This window comes from Phascolarctos cinereus, unplaced genomic scaffold, assembly GCF_003287225.1.
Source record: "Phascolarctos cinereus isolate Bilbo 61053 unplaced genomic scaffold, phaCin_HiC Scaffold_2;HRSCAF=192, whole genome shotgun sequence".
In the NCBI taxonomy this organism is placed as follows: Eukaryota; Metazoa; Chordata; class Mammalia; order Diprotodontia; family Phascolarctidae; genus Phascolarctos; species Phascolarctos cinereus.
The window spans coordinates 178,217,079-178,232,592 of record NW_027555625.1 but is presented as its reverse complement, the minus strand read 5'-3'; positions in this window follow the sequence as shown (position 1 = coordinate 178,232,592).

The following is a 15,514-nucleotide window of genomic DNA, read 5'->3' as shown; positions in this document are numbered from 1 at the left end:
TCAGGTCCAGTGCTCTATCCACTGCACCACCTAATTGCCCCCTCAACTTTTTCTTACAAATTCAAATTCTATATAGATGAATTCATTAAAATCCAATGACTGTTGTATTTTTCATGACTTTTATCATAAAAAGATAACAATATAAAATAGATAACAGATAAGGAACTTCTTTAGCAAACAAAAAAAAAAACACTTATTGTTAGTATTTGCGTTGATATTTTTAGCAAATCATATTCATCCTGGATAAACACCAGGAATTACTATCCTAGTGTTGACCAAATTCAGGATATCATGGACCAGCAGTTCTTAATCTCAGTTTTCTATTCTTTCTTTCTGGTTTTATTTTTGAATTTTTAAAATAACTTTTTACTTACATCTTTTGGTTTTAATATGTCATTTTAAAATATAGCATCCTTTCAGCCTCAGCTTTGAATTCTCTTATGTAACAGAGAAGTTAAACAAAACTATAAAATGAAATCTGATAGTGTAGCTACATCACAAATATGGAGTACCTTAATTTTCTATCAGATAAGGAGATGATAGTTTTATAGCTTTAGAACAGGAAGGGGACTTGGAAGTTATCTATACCAATCTCCAAATATTACATATGAGAAAGCTGAGTCTCAGAAAGGTTAATCCACTTGTTTAAGGTCACAAAGGAATTCATTCAGTTTCAAACATGTTTACTAAACTTCTTCTATGTGTACGGTACTGCTGAGTGATGAGGGCACAAGCATAAAACCAAAATAGTCCCTGACCTTGAGGGGATGGCATGGAAAAAAACACATGTACAGAAAAGTAAACTTAAAATAGACACAAAATAAGAGCCTAGAAAATGGGAGGATCAAGACAAATATCCCCTAAGAGGTGGTAACTGAGTAAAGCATTGAAATGAATGAAAACTTATTTGAGGTGGAGGTGAGAAGAGAATTAAATACTTGGGAGATGGAATTCCATATTATTGGTAACACGTAGGTCATGTTGAAACCTAGTATTCTAAAAATTAGAAAATAATCAAAATTCAGATTGTGAAGGATTTTAAAGGCCAAAAAAGGAATTATTATTTTATTTTCTAGGCAAAAATGGAGTTTTTAATCAGGGGAATGACTTGTTTTAGTAAAATTAATAGTACAGCTGTGTAGAAATAGAAGAGGAGGAGAGACTAGAGGTAGACCAATTAGGAGGCCATTGAATTTAGCCTTTCTAAGAAGTGAGAAGAGAGTGAACTAGAGTGGGACCTATGTGAGTGAATAGTAGAGGAAAGATGATAGACTGCAGTTCTAGAATGAAGAGATCTGGCATCTTATTGGATATGAGCGGTAAGGCAAAGGGAAGAGTCAAGAATGGGTGTCATTAAAAACCTAGGTGACTGGAAGGATGGTGATGCCCTCAAGATAATTTGGCAAGTTAGGAAGAAGCAATGATTTGAGGGGAGGGGAGGGAGAGATAATGGGTTCTGCATCGTATATGTTAATTTTGAGATCACTATGAAGCATTTGCTTAAAGATGATAAATGTTAAGGTGGGTTAAGGGAGACACTAAGGCTAGAAATGTAGATCTGGTTTAATCACCTGTATAGAGATGGTAGTTCAACCCATGGGAGCTGACAACAAATCACTAAAAGATAGTTTAGAGAAAAAAAGAGAAGGGGAACAGAAAGCACCAAGGCACATCAGAAATTAAGGGGCGGGGCATGATCTTTAAAAAACAAGATGGTTCAGGGGCAGAGCCAAGAGGGCGGAGGGAAAGCAGTGACTTCCTTGAGCGCCCCCCAAAACCCCTCCAAATACTCATAAAGAATGGCTCTGGACAAATTCTGAGGTGGCAGAACCCACAAAAAGACAGAGTGAGGCAGATTTCCAGCCCAAGACAACCTGGATGATTGATCAGAAAGGTGTATCGCGCGCCGGGCTGGGAGAGCAGCGTGGGCGCGCAGGCCACAGCAAACATGGAGCAGGCATCAGAGGACTGAATCCTGGGCAGCTGTGGAGGTTTCCAGACTCCTCAGTCCACGAATGCCAGGGACAACTTGGAAGGTCAGTGGGAAAAGTCTGTTTCTGTAGGTGCTGAGAGAGGAAGGCGGGGTCTCAGCTCCATTCCCCAAGAGCGTGGCCCGGGGGGAGAGGGGGCAGCTGCTTCCCAAGCTTCTGGCCCACAGACTGAGGGGGAATCCAATGCCTGATCAGAGAGGGACTGCGGGGATCTCTTTGCCAGTACTGAGGCAGGAATCTCTTGCTTTGCCCGTGTGTGGATCTGGGTCACAGTTCTGGGCGGCGGTGCTGGGGTGAGGAGGAGCGCTGGCGTTGTGGAGCTTGTAGTGGCTGTGGAGAGGAACCCTTTCTCACAGTTACAGGACAGAAAGGAGTACTTGTGGTCACAGGCCAGGAAAGGAGTAAACACCTCGCCCCTTATCATACCACCTTGGAAGAACTGAAAATTTACAGGTCCCTGCAAGTATCTCTGAAAACAGCTACACAGTACATTCTCCACATTGGAAGTAGACTCTTACCTTAACAAGGAGTTTAAAACTCAAGTAATTGGCTGGGATCATGAGCAAGCAGCACAAAAAGAGTCAGACTATATTATCTTACTTTGGTGAAAAAGAAGATCAAAATATACTACCAGAAGAAGACAGCAAAGTCAAAGCTCTGACATCCAAAGCCTCCAAGAAAAATATGAATCAGTCCCAGGCCTTGGAAGAGCTCAAAAGGGATTTTGAGAAGCAAGTAAGGGAAGTAGAGGAAAAACTGGAAAAGAGAAATGAGTGTGATTCAAGAAAATCATGAAAAACAAGTCAACAGCTTGCTAAAGGAGACCCAAAAAAATACTGAAGAAAATAACACCTTAAAAAACAGCCTAACCCAAATGGCAAAAGAGGTCCAAAAAGCCAATGAGGAGAAAAATGCCCTAAAAAGAAAAATTGGCCAAATGGAAAAGGAAGTCCAAAAGATTACTGAAGAAAATACTTCCTTAAAAATTAGAATAGAGCAATTGGAAGACAGTGACTTTATGAGAAATCAAGACACTGTAAAACAAATCCAAAAGAATGAAAAATTAGAAAACAATGTGAAATATCTCATTGGAAAAACAACTGACCTGGAAAATAGATCCAGGAGAGAGAATTTAAAAATTATTGGACTATCTGAAAGCCATGATCAAAAAAAGAGCCTAGACATCATCTTTCAAGAAATTATCAAGGAAAACTGCCCTGATATTTAGAACCAGAGGGCAAAATAGAAATTGAAAGAATCCACAGATCTCCTCCTGAAAGAGATCCCCAAAGGAAAACTCCTAGGAATATTGTAGCCAAATTCCAGAGTTCCCAGGTCAAGGAGAAAATATTACAAGCTGCCAGAAGGAAACAATTCAAGTACTGTGGAAACACAATCAGGATAACACAAGATTTAGCAGCTTCTACATTAAAGGACCACAGGGCATGGAATATAATATTTTGGAGGGCAAAGGAGATAGGATTACAACCAAGAATCACCTACCCAGCAAAACTGAGTATAATCCTTCGAGGGGAAAAATGGTCATTCAGTGAAATAGAGGACTTTCAAGCATTCCTGATGAAAAGACCAGAGCTAAACAGAAAATTTGACTTTCAAATACAGGACTCAAGTGGAACATGAAGAGGTAAACAGGAAAGAGAAATCATAAGAGACTTATTAAGATTGAACTGTTTACATTCCTGCATGGAAAGATGATATTTGTAACTCATGAGAACTTTGTCAGTATTAGGGTAGTTGAAGAAAAAAAATTGCATGTATGTATATATAGATAGATAGAGGGCACAGGGTGAGTTGAAGATTAAGGGGTCATATCTGGAGAATAAAATTAAGGGATGAGAGAGGAGATACTCGGAGAAGAAAGGGAGAGGTAGAATGGGGTAAATTATCTCACAAAAAAAACAGAAAAGTCTCTCACAGTGGAGGGGAAACAGGGAAGGTGAGAGGGAATGAGGGAATCTTATTCTCATAGGATTTGGCTTAAGGAGAGAATAACATACACATTCAATTGGGTATGGAAATCTGTCTTACCCTACAGGAAAATAGGGGGAGAAGGACAAGAGAGCAGGGGGTGATAGAGAGGAGGGCAGATTGGGAAAGAGGGTAATCAGAAGCAAATACTTCTGAGGAGGGACAGGGTCAAAAGAAAGAATAGAATAAATGGGAGGGCAGGATAGGATTAAGGGAAATAGAGTTAGTTTTTCACAGCATGTCTACTAAGGAAGTGTTTGGCATAACTGCACATGTACAACCTATATTGAGTTGCTTGCCTTTTCAATGAGGGTGTGTGGGGAGGGAAGAAGGGAAAAAATTTGGAACTCAAAGTTTTAAAAACACATGTTTAAAAAAAAAGTTTTCACATGCAACTGGGAAATAAGAAATACAGGAAATGTGGGTGCAGAAGTCTATCCTGCTCTACAGGAAAATAGAAGGGGAAGGGGATAAGAGAAGGGAGGGGGGGAGAGATAGAAGAGAAGGCAGACCAGGGGAAGAGGTATTCAGAATGCATGCCACCTTGGGGTGGGGGAGGGGTGAGAAATTTTAACTCAAAAACTTGTGGAAGTGAATATTGAAAACTGAAAATAAACAAATTTATATTAAAGCTAAAAAAAAGAAAAAAAATGAGATGGAGTGAGCAGACATGTGAGAAGCAAATCGGGGAGAGCAGCAGCATGGAAACCAACAAAAGAAGCAATATCTAGGAAGAGGGTATAGTCAATAATGTTGGTTTTTTTGGTGACACAATTGGTGTTAAGTGACTTGCCCAGAGTCACACAGCTAGTGATTGTTATTGTCTGAGGCCAGATATGAACTCAGGGCCTCCTGACTCCAGGGCCAGTGCTCTATCCACTGCTCTATCCAATAATGTTAAATGCTATAAAAAAAAATCAAGAAGGAAGATGGCTGAGAAAAGGCTATTGGATTAGGCAATTAAAGTAGTGAGTAGCAAAATCAGAAATTGAACTGAAGACTTCTGACTTTAAATTTTTTTTGGTCAAAAGAAGGCAGCTTATTTTATTGTCAGTAACAAATGCTTTTCCACTATTATTAAAAGTTGTTTTCAAGTTATTGTAATTAGTGTGAATATTGTTAACTTGGCTCTGTTTGCTTTACTATGTATCAGTTCATATATATCTTTCCATTTTTTCTTTTTTTTTGTAATTTCTTACTACAAAAATAAAATCTCCCTACCCCGAAGCTAGTGATTAAACATGCTATTATAACAGATTTAGAAGTCATCAAGTAAGCTGCTCATTTCACAGGAAAAAAGAAATTGGGTTTCATGGAGATTATAATTTGATCAGGATCATTCAGCTTGGGCTAGCCAACACTCAACCCCATTTACTTTAATTCCCAATGTAGCATTTCCCCCAATACATCACACTGTCTTATTGAAAGTGGCTTCAGAAGTTCATCATGGTACTATATATTAAAAGCACCAAGGGGGCAGCTAGGTGGCGCAGTGAATAGAGCTCTGGCCTTGGAGTCAGAAGGACCTGAGTTCAAATCCAGCTTGAGACACTTAACACTTACTAGCTGTGTGACCTTGGGCAAGTCACTTAACCCCATTGCCTCATCAAAAAGCAAAAAAAAAAAAGCACCAAGGATAGAAACTGATGAAGGAGTTAAAAATCTTAAGGAGGAAAAAAAACCCAATAGTTAGAATGAAAGAATTGTTTTAATATTATAACTAAAATCATCCATAAACTCTATTTACCATCAGATAAAAGAGAAGTCAGGGTCTACTTAATGCTTTTTAAGTGATAACACTAGATAGCACTAGCAAGCAGATGATGAGTGCCAGGGGGATTTCATTTCAAGCAGGAATCAATCTCAATTCAGAATAATAACAAATTGTAGCTTTGGTAGGCATCTTTCTGCATAACTAACTGAATGTATCTTCCCAATGAATTAGAAATGGTCTGTAACAGAGGCTACCCAAGAAACATAAATACAAAGGGCATACATGTGTCAAAACAAGGGAGCTCTATGCCAGAAGTCTTTAAATCAGAGCCATAGCTAAGCAGTAATTGAATGTGGGCAAAATTCAGCTCAAGGGCTTTGAAATTTAAAGAGGATGGTCCCAAGATGATGGGGAGAACATGATTTGCACTGCCAAGTTGCATCACAGGTTCTGCCATGAGTATGAGCCAAAAGAGCAATTCATTCTCTTTCCTCCACCAAACTTCAATTTACGTTGCACTGTGATTTCAAATTAGTGAGCAAATAAGAACTAGTAACGTGAAGGAGAGACAAATATCATACTTTTCTCACCATGAATATCCCCTTAGCTTCACTGAATCTTCTGAGTTGATAGTCAAGGTTTCAATATTTTTCCCTCTGTCCCCAAAATGTAGGCCGTCTTTCTTCCAAGCTTTCAATATTAGGAAAAAAAATAGTTGATGGAGTCATAAAGAGTAGAGAAGTGTAATGATACAATTAGGTAATGAGTTTGCAAAGGGCTTTGTTTATATCCTTATTTGATCCTCACAACCAACTCCTAAAACAGGGATGGTATTATTCTCATTTTATACAGTGGGGAAATGATTTTGAGAAAGGTTAAGTGACTTGCCTAAGATCACACAGCTAAAAAAATATCTGAAGGAAAATTCAAACACAAGTTTTCCTGACTCTCACATTTAGCATTCTATTGACTAGATCACAAAGAAGCCTTATATTAGAGAACCTTGAAGGAAACAATTATCATCTCTACCACTGCCACCACCACTACCACCACCAACAACAAATGTAAAAGTTAAAAAAAAAAAGACCACAGGCAAGAGAAAAAAGTCTATCTCTATCTAATACAGACTATCTCTATTTAACTTCTACCATATGTGACAAAACCTTTTAGGTGATAGAACCTGGAGCAATAAGATTGGGCAGGATGAATAATTTGATTTAGCATGATAAGTGAAATGTTTCTTTTCTTTTATTTAATGGCCTGCATTGTAAACCACCTGCAATCCTTTGAAATACAGTGTGAATTGTAATGGAGTAGGGATCTGACTCCCCAATTCTTTTTTCTTTCTTTTAATTTCCCTTTTTAATTTTTTTTTCTATTTATTTAGTATTTTGTTTTCCCCAATTACATCTAAAAACAACTTTTAACATTCATTTTAAACATTTTGAGTTCCAAATTCTCTTCCTTAAATTTTCCACGCAGCTCTAGTCTTTTCATTAAAAATGTTTGAAAGTCCCCTATTTCATTGAATATCCATTTTCCCCCCAGAAGGATTATACTTACTTTTGCTGGAGAGGTGATTCTTGGTTATAAGTCTAGCTCCTTTGCCTTCAGAAATATCACATTCCAAGCCCTCTGATCCTTTAATTAGAAGTTGCTAAATCTTGTGTTATCTTTACTGTGATTCCACAATACTTGAATTGTTTCTTTCTGGCTGCTTACGATAATTTCTCCTTGATCTGAGAGCTCTGAAATTTGGTTATAATATTCCTGGGAGTTTTCAATTTGTGATCCCTTTCAGGATCTACTTTACTCTCTGGTTCCAGAATATCAGGGTAGTTTTCCTTGATAATTCCTTGAAAGATGATGTCTAGGCTCTTTTATTCCTCATGGCTTTCAGGTAGCCTAATAATTTTCAGATTATCTCTCCTGGATTTATTTTCCAGGATAGTTGTTTTTCCAATGACATATTCTCACATTTTCTTATACTTTTTTTTATTCTTTTGGTTTTGTTTTATTGTTTCTTGATTTTTCATAAAATCGTTAGCTTCCATTTGCTCCTTTCCAGCTGTTTTCAGAGACACTTCTAGGGGCCTGTAAGTTTTCAGTTCTTCTGAGGTAGGATGATCTAAGAAAAGGGTTTTTTTTACTGCTCTTCTGGCCTGTGCTCTAGTCTGTGAGTGACCACTCACTCTTTTCTTCCTGGGAACTGTGATGATGGTCCCTGCTCTACTGCACCCAAGCTCTGGTGTGCTACTGCTCCTCATTGCCCTGGGACCAGAACAGAGACCCAGATCTGAACATGGGCAAAGCAACAGAGTCCTAACCCCAGGACCAGCAGAGGGACCTGTAATCTCCTTCTGACCAGTTGTTCGACCCCCTTACTATCTGTGTGCTGAGAGTTCCAGAAACAGCTGCTGATTCAATTACTCCCTGCTACTATTTTTCTGGGGTCTGGTCTGCACTGTGCTCCATTTTTATCCCAGTGCAACAGACCTTTCCTGCTGATCTTTTAAGTTGTTTTGGACTGTAATATTGTTTCACCCCATCATTTTGTGGATTCTGCCACTACAGCATTTGTTTTACAGAATTATTTCATGGTATACTAAAGAGTTCTGGAGAGAGCTCAAGCTAGTACCTGCCTTTTCTCTGCCATCTTGGCTCAGGAGTCTGTAGTTTCTCCCTCGTCTCTTTTCAGAAAAGGTTAAATATCTATAGTGGTTCTGGTCACTTGGCCATGAATCTTTAATTGTAGTGGTCTCCAAAGTTGGGGCCAGGGAACCCCTGGAGGTCAGTTGTTATTTCAAGGAGCAAATGGCTGACTGTAAGGGGTTTGTGATTAAACAATCAGAAGATTAAAAGAAAAATTTTAAAAAAACTGGCCATATCCTACCTAGTATTCAATTAAAAAGAAACTGATGTCATATTGGAGTTTATTCCAACAAAGCTCTACCTTATCTCTCAATATACCAGTCTTTCCATCTGCTGTCCAAGCTGCCTGCCTCACAACATCTGAGTTGTGTCCATCCCTGAGGTAATTATAACCTGAACTCAACTATAGATGCCACTGGGAAAACTGCAACTTCAAATTCTGTCCTGCTATAGCACATGCCAGTCTCAGAGCAGGCTTTGTGACTGGGGCAATGTCTTGGAAGTATTGTGGCTGATAAGTATACCATTTTGGGTGAGAAAGAATGAGTAACAGGATGAACAAGTCAAGGGCATATTTTGATCTGGATCTAAGATATCGTATTCATTCCACATAAACTCACTTATCTTCCAAACTTTCCTATTATGTTTGAGGTTACCACTATCCTTCCAGTCCCTCACATTTTCACAATCATTTTGTTATCTTCTACCTTGAACTTCCCATCAGCATCATCCATCCATATACCTAATCAGTTGCCAAGTCTTGCAACTTCTTACTCCACATTGATCACATCTGTCCCCTTCTCTCCACTCACACAGCCCCCACTCCAGTTCAACCCTTATTCACTTCTCACATGGATGATTACAAGGGCTTCCTAACTGGTTCCCCTACATTAAGTTTTTTCTCCACTACAACCCATTTACCCCACAGCTGCCAAAGTCATTTTTAAAGCCCCCAAATAACCTTGTCATCATCCTATGCAATAAATTTCAGTGACTTTTTAATGATTTGAGGATTAAGAATTATTTCATCATTTTATCATCCATTTCTAATTTCTGCCTTTTTATTTTAATATAAAGATGTGAACTGTGTAAGGGACCTGAGGAGGCTAGATCTTCCCCAGCCTACTGTGTAACCATCTCATGACCTAACAGTGTAACTACCTCATGACCTGATGTAAAGACAGATGGCAGTTACCATGCATGGCCGAGGTGATTATGGAAATGGAACATTAAATAACAAACAAACTATGTTACCTGGGAAACCGATTCATCTCAAGGAACATGTTTATTAAGAAAGGTGTGTAACTGTCCAAGGAATTGATCATTCCTTGGAGATTTACACAACAAACAGGTATTTGGAGCTCTGATCAAGCTCTAGCCTTTGCTAGAATGTGTGCATGCCCTGGATCTGAGAACTCACCAGGGAGACATACACAAAACATATCAAGATTGTTTTTCCCTGGTTTACATAGTTATAAAAGGGGTCATTTGGAAGGGGATTTTTGGAGTACTTTAATGTCAAAGATAGGGATGCTGAATCTCTGTTGTGGCCAGAAGCGGACCACATGCATGGCTTCTGTTGAGTCAGAGCAGGAAGTCGCCCCGTTACTTCCCTCTTGGCTGTCTTTTCAGTCTCCCCAGTCTAGTAGGTATAAACTCATCCCTTTTCTTTAGTTTGATTATTACTTATTATATTGAACGTTTTTCTCATCTTTATGTGTGTGTTTTACCTTAATCATTATTAATCATTGTAAAATAAATGTTATTACTTGTTAAGTTTACACTGAGTACATGCCATTATATCTTGAGATCCAAACCTAAATTGAAACTGCACAGTAAGTAATCCTTTTGGTTACAACCTGGCATACTAGTTAGAGAACTACTAGAAAACCTTGGTTTCAAGTTTTGCCTGTGATAGGACCCTGGGCAAGCTGCTCCTCTTCTTAGTGATCTAGGAAAATCTAAGTTGCTGACTTTAATTAGCAAAGGGATTTTAGTCACCCTAAAGTTCACAATACCAATGATCATGGATCCAACTCCTATCTTATTTTGTGTAAATTTTATAAAATACAGAATTATTGGTAAAGCAGCTCCTGTGCATATAATTCATTTGTTTAAAATATAAATTTGTTTAAAATGAAAATTCAAAAAAGTTTCAGGCCACTATTTTACAATGTTCGTATGCAGGGTAATAAATCACTACCTCTCATCCAAGGAAAGGGTTCTCGTTCATATTCTCACCTTACAAGCCTGTCTCTCTAGCCTCCCATTAACGTCTAAAGTACAGGCCCCTTTCTTGGCCTTGGAAGTCAGCAGGATAGGAGAAACTCTGACTATACTCCATGATGGAACAGCAATAAACTTCTGAGTTACAATAACTAAACTCTGTTCGTAACAAAACCAGTCAATCAGTCAATGACTAACTGCTAAGCACCTGCTAAATATTAGGCACCTTGCTATATACTAGGGACACACCTCAAAAAAAAAAACCCAGATAATTCCTTCCCTTAACGATATTATGATCTAATGAGGGAAAACAACTCACAAAAGGAAGTTGAAAAGGGGGAGGAAAGTACTAGATATGAAAATATGGTGAAGAAGGTCAAAGGATTACAAGTTGGTAAGAAGAATGGTTTACTGTCATCTACCTTCAGCTCAATTTAAACACGTTTTATTCTTTAGTTGTTTTCAGTCATTCCCAATTCTTCATGACCCCTTTTGGGGTTTTCTTGGCAAAGATAGTGGAGTATTTTGTTATTTCCTTCTCCAGTTCATTTTACAAATGGGGAAACTGAGGCAAAAGGATTAAGTGACTTGCCCACAGTTGCACAGCCAGTAAGTGTCAGAGGCCAGATTTGAACTCAGGTCTCCCTGACTTCAGACCTGGAACTCTATCCACTATGTCACCTAGCTGCCCTGGTTTAAACATGTTGTCCTTTTTAAAGAACTAAGATTCCTTATTGTTTTATACCTGGCATTTCCCAAAATGTCATTCATGTAGAAAAATGTAATATGACTCTCAAAAGCAATGAATTGAAGAACAGCTGTTGATCAGTATTACCAAAGGGAGTTTCCTCACTGTCAGTTTCCTATATAAATTAAATTATAATTCTGGGACCATCATCCTTCCACATCCATAAATTGCTGATCTGTATTAATAAAGGGATTTTATGCACCTAAATGCTCACAATATCAATGACCACAGGTCCAGTCTCTATTCTATTTTATGTAGATTTTATAACATATACACTTACTAGTATAGCAGTTAATGTATATAATTTAGAAATAAGCAATTATGCACATATTGACATACATGTTATACTTATAAATAAGCCTAAATGAGAGAAAGAACTGCTGTACTTTAAAAAGAGACAGTGCACCACAGTCAGGAAAAGCCATATTCCAATTCCATCTCTGATGCCTCATCATGAGCAAGTCAAGGAACTTCTCTAAACCTCACTTTCTTCATCCTCAAAATCAGAAAATAATTCCTGTATTAACTACCTAACAGGGTAGTGGGTATCAAATGTGATCACATATGTATGTGAAATACTTTGTAAACCTTAAAATGCTAGACAAAAGTCTTATCTGCTCTGAATATCCTCATTCCAACTCTCACTCCCACTGACAAGTCAGGTCCTAGAATTTGGCAATATCTTCCTCTCAGGGTTCTAGAGATAACCCTGAGGAATTAGAGGTGATTCTCCCATTGAAATTGTTCAAGCTTGCACAAGTATGATCCTTAACCACCCCAAAATATTATCAGTTGAGAATGATTTAGTCAGCTATCCTTAATTGGCATTTAGAAATATAATCACTAAGGTGATACCTCCTACTGAATCACTTTGGTGGAGGGGTTTGTGTAGCTCAATGAAACTATGAGCTATGCCATATGGGGTTATCCAACCTGGAGAGGTCTTGGAGAATTCTGACAAAAGGTGATCCACTGGTCAAGGAAGTGGCAAACCACTACTGTAGTATCTTTGTCAAGAAAACCCTATGGAAAGTATCAAAATGACAAAAGATAGGACACTGGAAGGTGAGACCCTCAGTTCAAAAGGTATCCAACACACTACTGTGGAACAGCAGAGGACAACTATAAGTAGCTCCAGTATTATAAAGCAGCTGGGCCAAAACCAAAAGGAAACTTAGTTGTGTGTGCATTTGATCATTAAATGAAAGTCTGATGTTATAAAGATCAGTGTTGCATAGGAACCTGGAATATAACATCTATGAGCCAAGGTAAGCCAGTCAAACAGGAGATGAAAAAATTAAACATTGACATTTTGGATGTCAATAAATTTAAATGGATGGGAATGGGTGAATTTAATTTAGGTGATCATTACATACATTATTTTGAGCAAGAATCCCTTAGAAGAAATAGTGTAGCCCTTGTAGTCAACAAAAAGGTTAAATAAGTAGTACTGGAACATTATCTCAAAAATGTCAATGATGTCTCTTTTAATGCAATGCAAACTTTCAACATTACAGTAATACAACTCTATGCTCCAACTACTGATGCTAAAGAGGCAAAGCTGATAATTTCTATTAAAACCTATAATATCTTTAAGAAATAACACACACACACACATGCATAGATGTCACATTCATCATAGGGGACTGGGATCCTAACATAGGCAATCAAAAGATAATTGGAATAACAGGCAAGTTTGGTCTTGGAGCACAAAATGAAGCAGGGCAGAGATTAATAGGGTTTTTCCAAGATGATTTGTTGGTCAAAGCAAATACGCTTTTTTCAACAAACCAGAAGGCAATCTACACATGAAAATCACCAGAGAGGCACTATCAAGATTAGACTTAATATATTTTTTGCAGCAAAAGATGGAGAAGTTCTATACAGTCAGTTAAAACAAGAACTGGAGCTCATTGTGGCTCAGATCATAAGATTCTTACTACAAAATGCAGACTTAAAGAAAAGAAAAACATTAGACCAAATAGGCATGCCTTAAATAATGTCTATGATGAATATGAAGAGGAAGCAATGAATAGATTTAAAGAATTAGATCTGGTAGATAGAACCATGGACAGAGGTTTGCAATATCATAAAAAAGACAATAACATAAAATCTTTTCAAAGAAAAATAAGAGCAATATATCAAAATGATTATCTAATGAGCTTTACAAATACCTGAGGAAAGAAGGAAAGTGAAAGATAAAGAAAAAAGGGAAAGATATACCCAACTGAATACAGAATTTCAGAGAACAGCAAGGAGAGATAAGATTTCCATAAATAAGCAATGCAAAGAAATAGAAAAAAAAACAATAGAAAAGAGAGACAAAAAATCTATTCAAGAAAATTAGACATATCAAAGGAATGTTTCATGAAAAAATGGGCATGATGAAAGAGAAAAATGGTAAGGACTTAATAGAAGTCTAAAAATTTAAGTTGCTGTTTTTGTTGTTTTTCAGTCATTCAGTCATGTCTGACTCTTCATGGTCCTATGAACCATAGCATGTCAGGCCTTTCTAGTCTCCACTATCTCCCAAAGTCTGTCTGAGTTCATGTTTATTGTTTCTTGACACTTTCGGTCCATCTTATTCTCTGCCATACCCTTTTCTTTTTGCCTTCAATCTTTCCTAACACTGGGGACTTTTCTAATGAGTCCTGTCTTCTCATTATATGGTCAATGTATTAAATTTCAGCTTCAGTATTTGACCTTCCATTGAATAGTCTGAATTAATTTTCTTAAGTATTGACTGATTTGATCTCCTTGCTGTCCAAGAGATTCTCAAAAGTCTTCTCTAGCATCATAATTCAAAAGCATCAATTCTGTGGAGCTCAGAATTACTTATAGTACAACTCTCACAGCCATATCTTGCTACTGGAAAAACTCTATAGCTTTGATTTTACAGCCCTTTGTAAGCAAGTTGATGCCTCTGCTTTTTGTATGCTGTCTAGATTTGCCATAGCTTCCCTTCCAAGTAGCAATCATCTTTTAATTTCATGGCTGCAGTCACCATTGTCAATGATCTTTGAACCTGAGTATACAAAATCTGACACTTCTTCTATTTCTTCTCCTTCTATTTGCCAGGAAGTGATGGGACCAGTTGCCAAGATATTGGGGATTTTTTATGTTAATCTTCAAGCTAGCTTTTATACTCTCCTCTTTTAATTCATGGCAGATAATGGAGTGGCTTGCCATTTCCTTTTCCAGTTCATTTTTACCAATGAGGAAACTGAGGCAAATGGGGGTAAGTGACTTGTCCAAGTCACACAACTGGTAATTGTCTGAGGCCAAATCTTAACTCAGCACAAGTCTTCCTAACTCTAGGCGCATCACTCCATCCATTATCACCTAGCTGCACAGATTAAGAAGAGGTAGCAATAATATACATAAGATCTAGAGAAGAAATTTTTTTTAACATCACCAATAGCCATGATAGTATTGTTATGGATCTTGAGCCAGATATCCTTGAAAATAAAGTCAAATGAGCCTTGACAAGCATTTCTAACAATAAAGCTGGTTGAAGTGCTAGAATTCCAACTAAACTATTTAAAATCTTAAAAGATGACACTGTTTAAGTGCTGTACTCTATATGCCAGCAAATTTGGAAAACTCAACAGTGGCCATTGGATTGGAAAAAATCATTTTACATCCAAACCAAAAGAAGAACAATGACAAGAAATATTCAAATTACTGAACAATTGCACTCATTTCACATGGCAACAAAGTTATGCTTAAGATTCTCCAAGTTTGGTTTCAGCAATAAATGAAAGAAGAAATATTAGAAGAGCAGGCTGGTTTTGGAAGAGGCAGAGGAAATAGAAACCAAATTGCCAACATTTGCTGGATTATGGAGAGAGCAAGGGAGTTCCAGAAAAAAAAAATATTTAATTCTGCTTCATTAACTACACTAAAACCTTTGGCTGTACAGATCAAAATAAAATGTGTAAAGTCTTTAAAGAGATGGGAAGACTAGGTCATCTTACTTGTCTCCTGAAGAACCTGTATGCAAGCCAAGAAGCAACAGTTAGAACCAAACATGGGACAGCAGATTGGTCTAAGACTGGAAAAGAAGAACTATAAACTGTAATCTTTTTTTATTTAAATTATGTGCAGAATAATCTTGTAAAATGTCAGACTAGATGGATTAAAATCCACAGTTGAGGTTGCTAGGAGAATATTGAGAATCTCAGATAGGCAGAT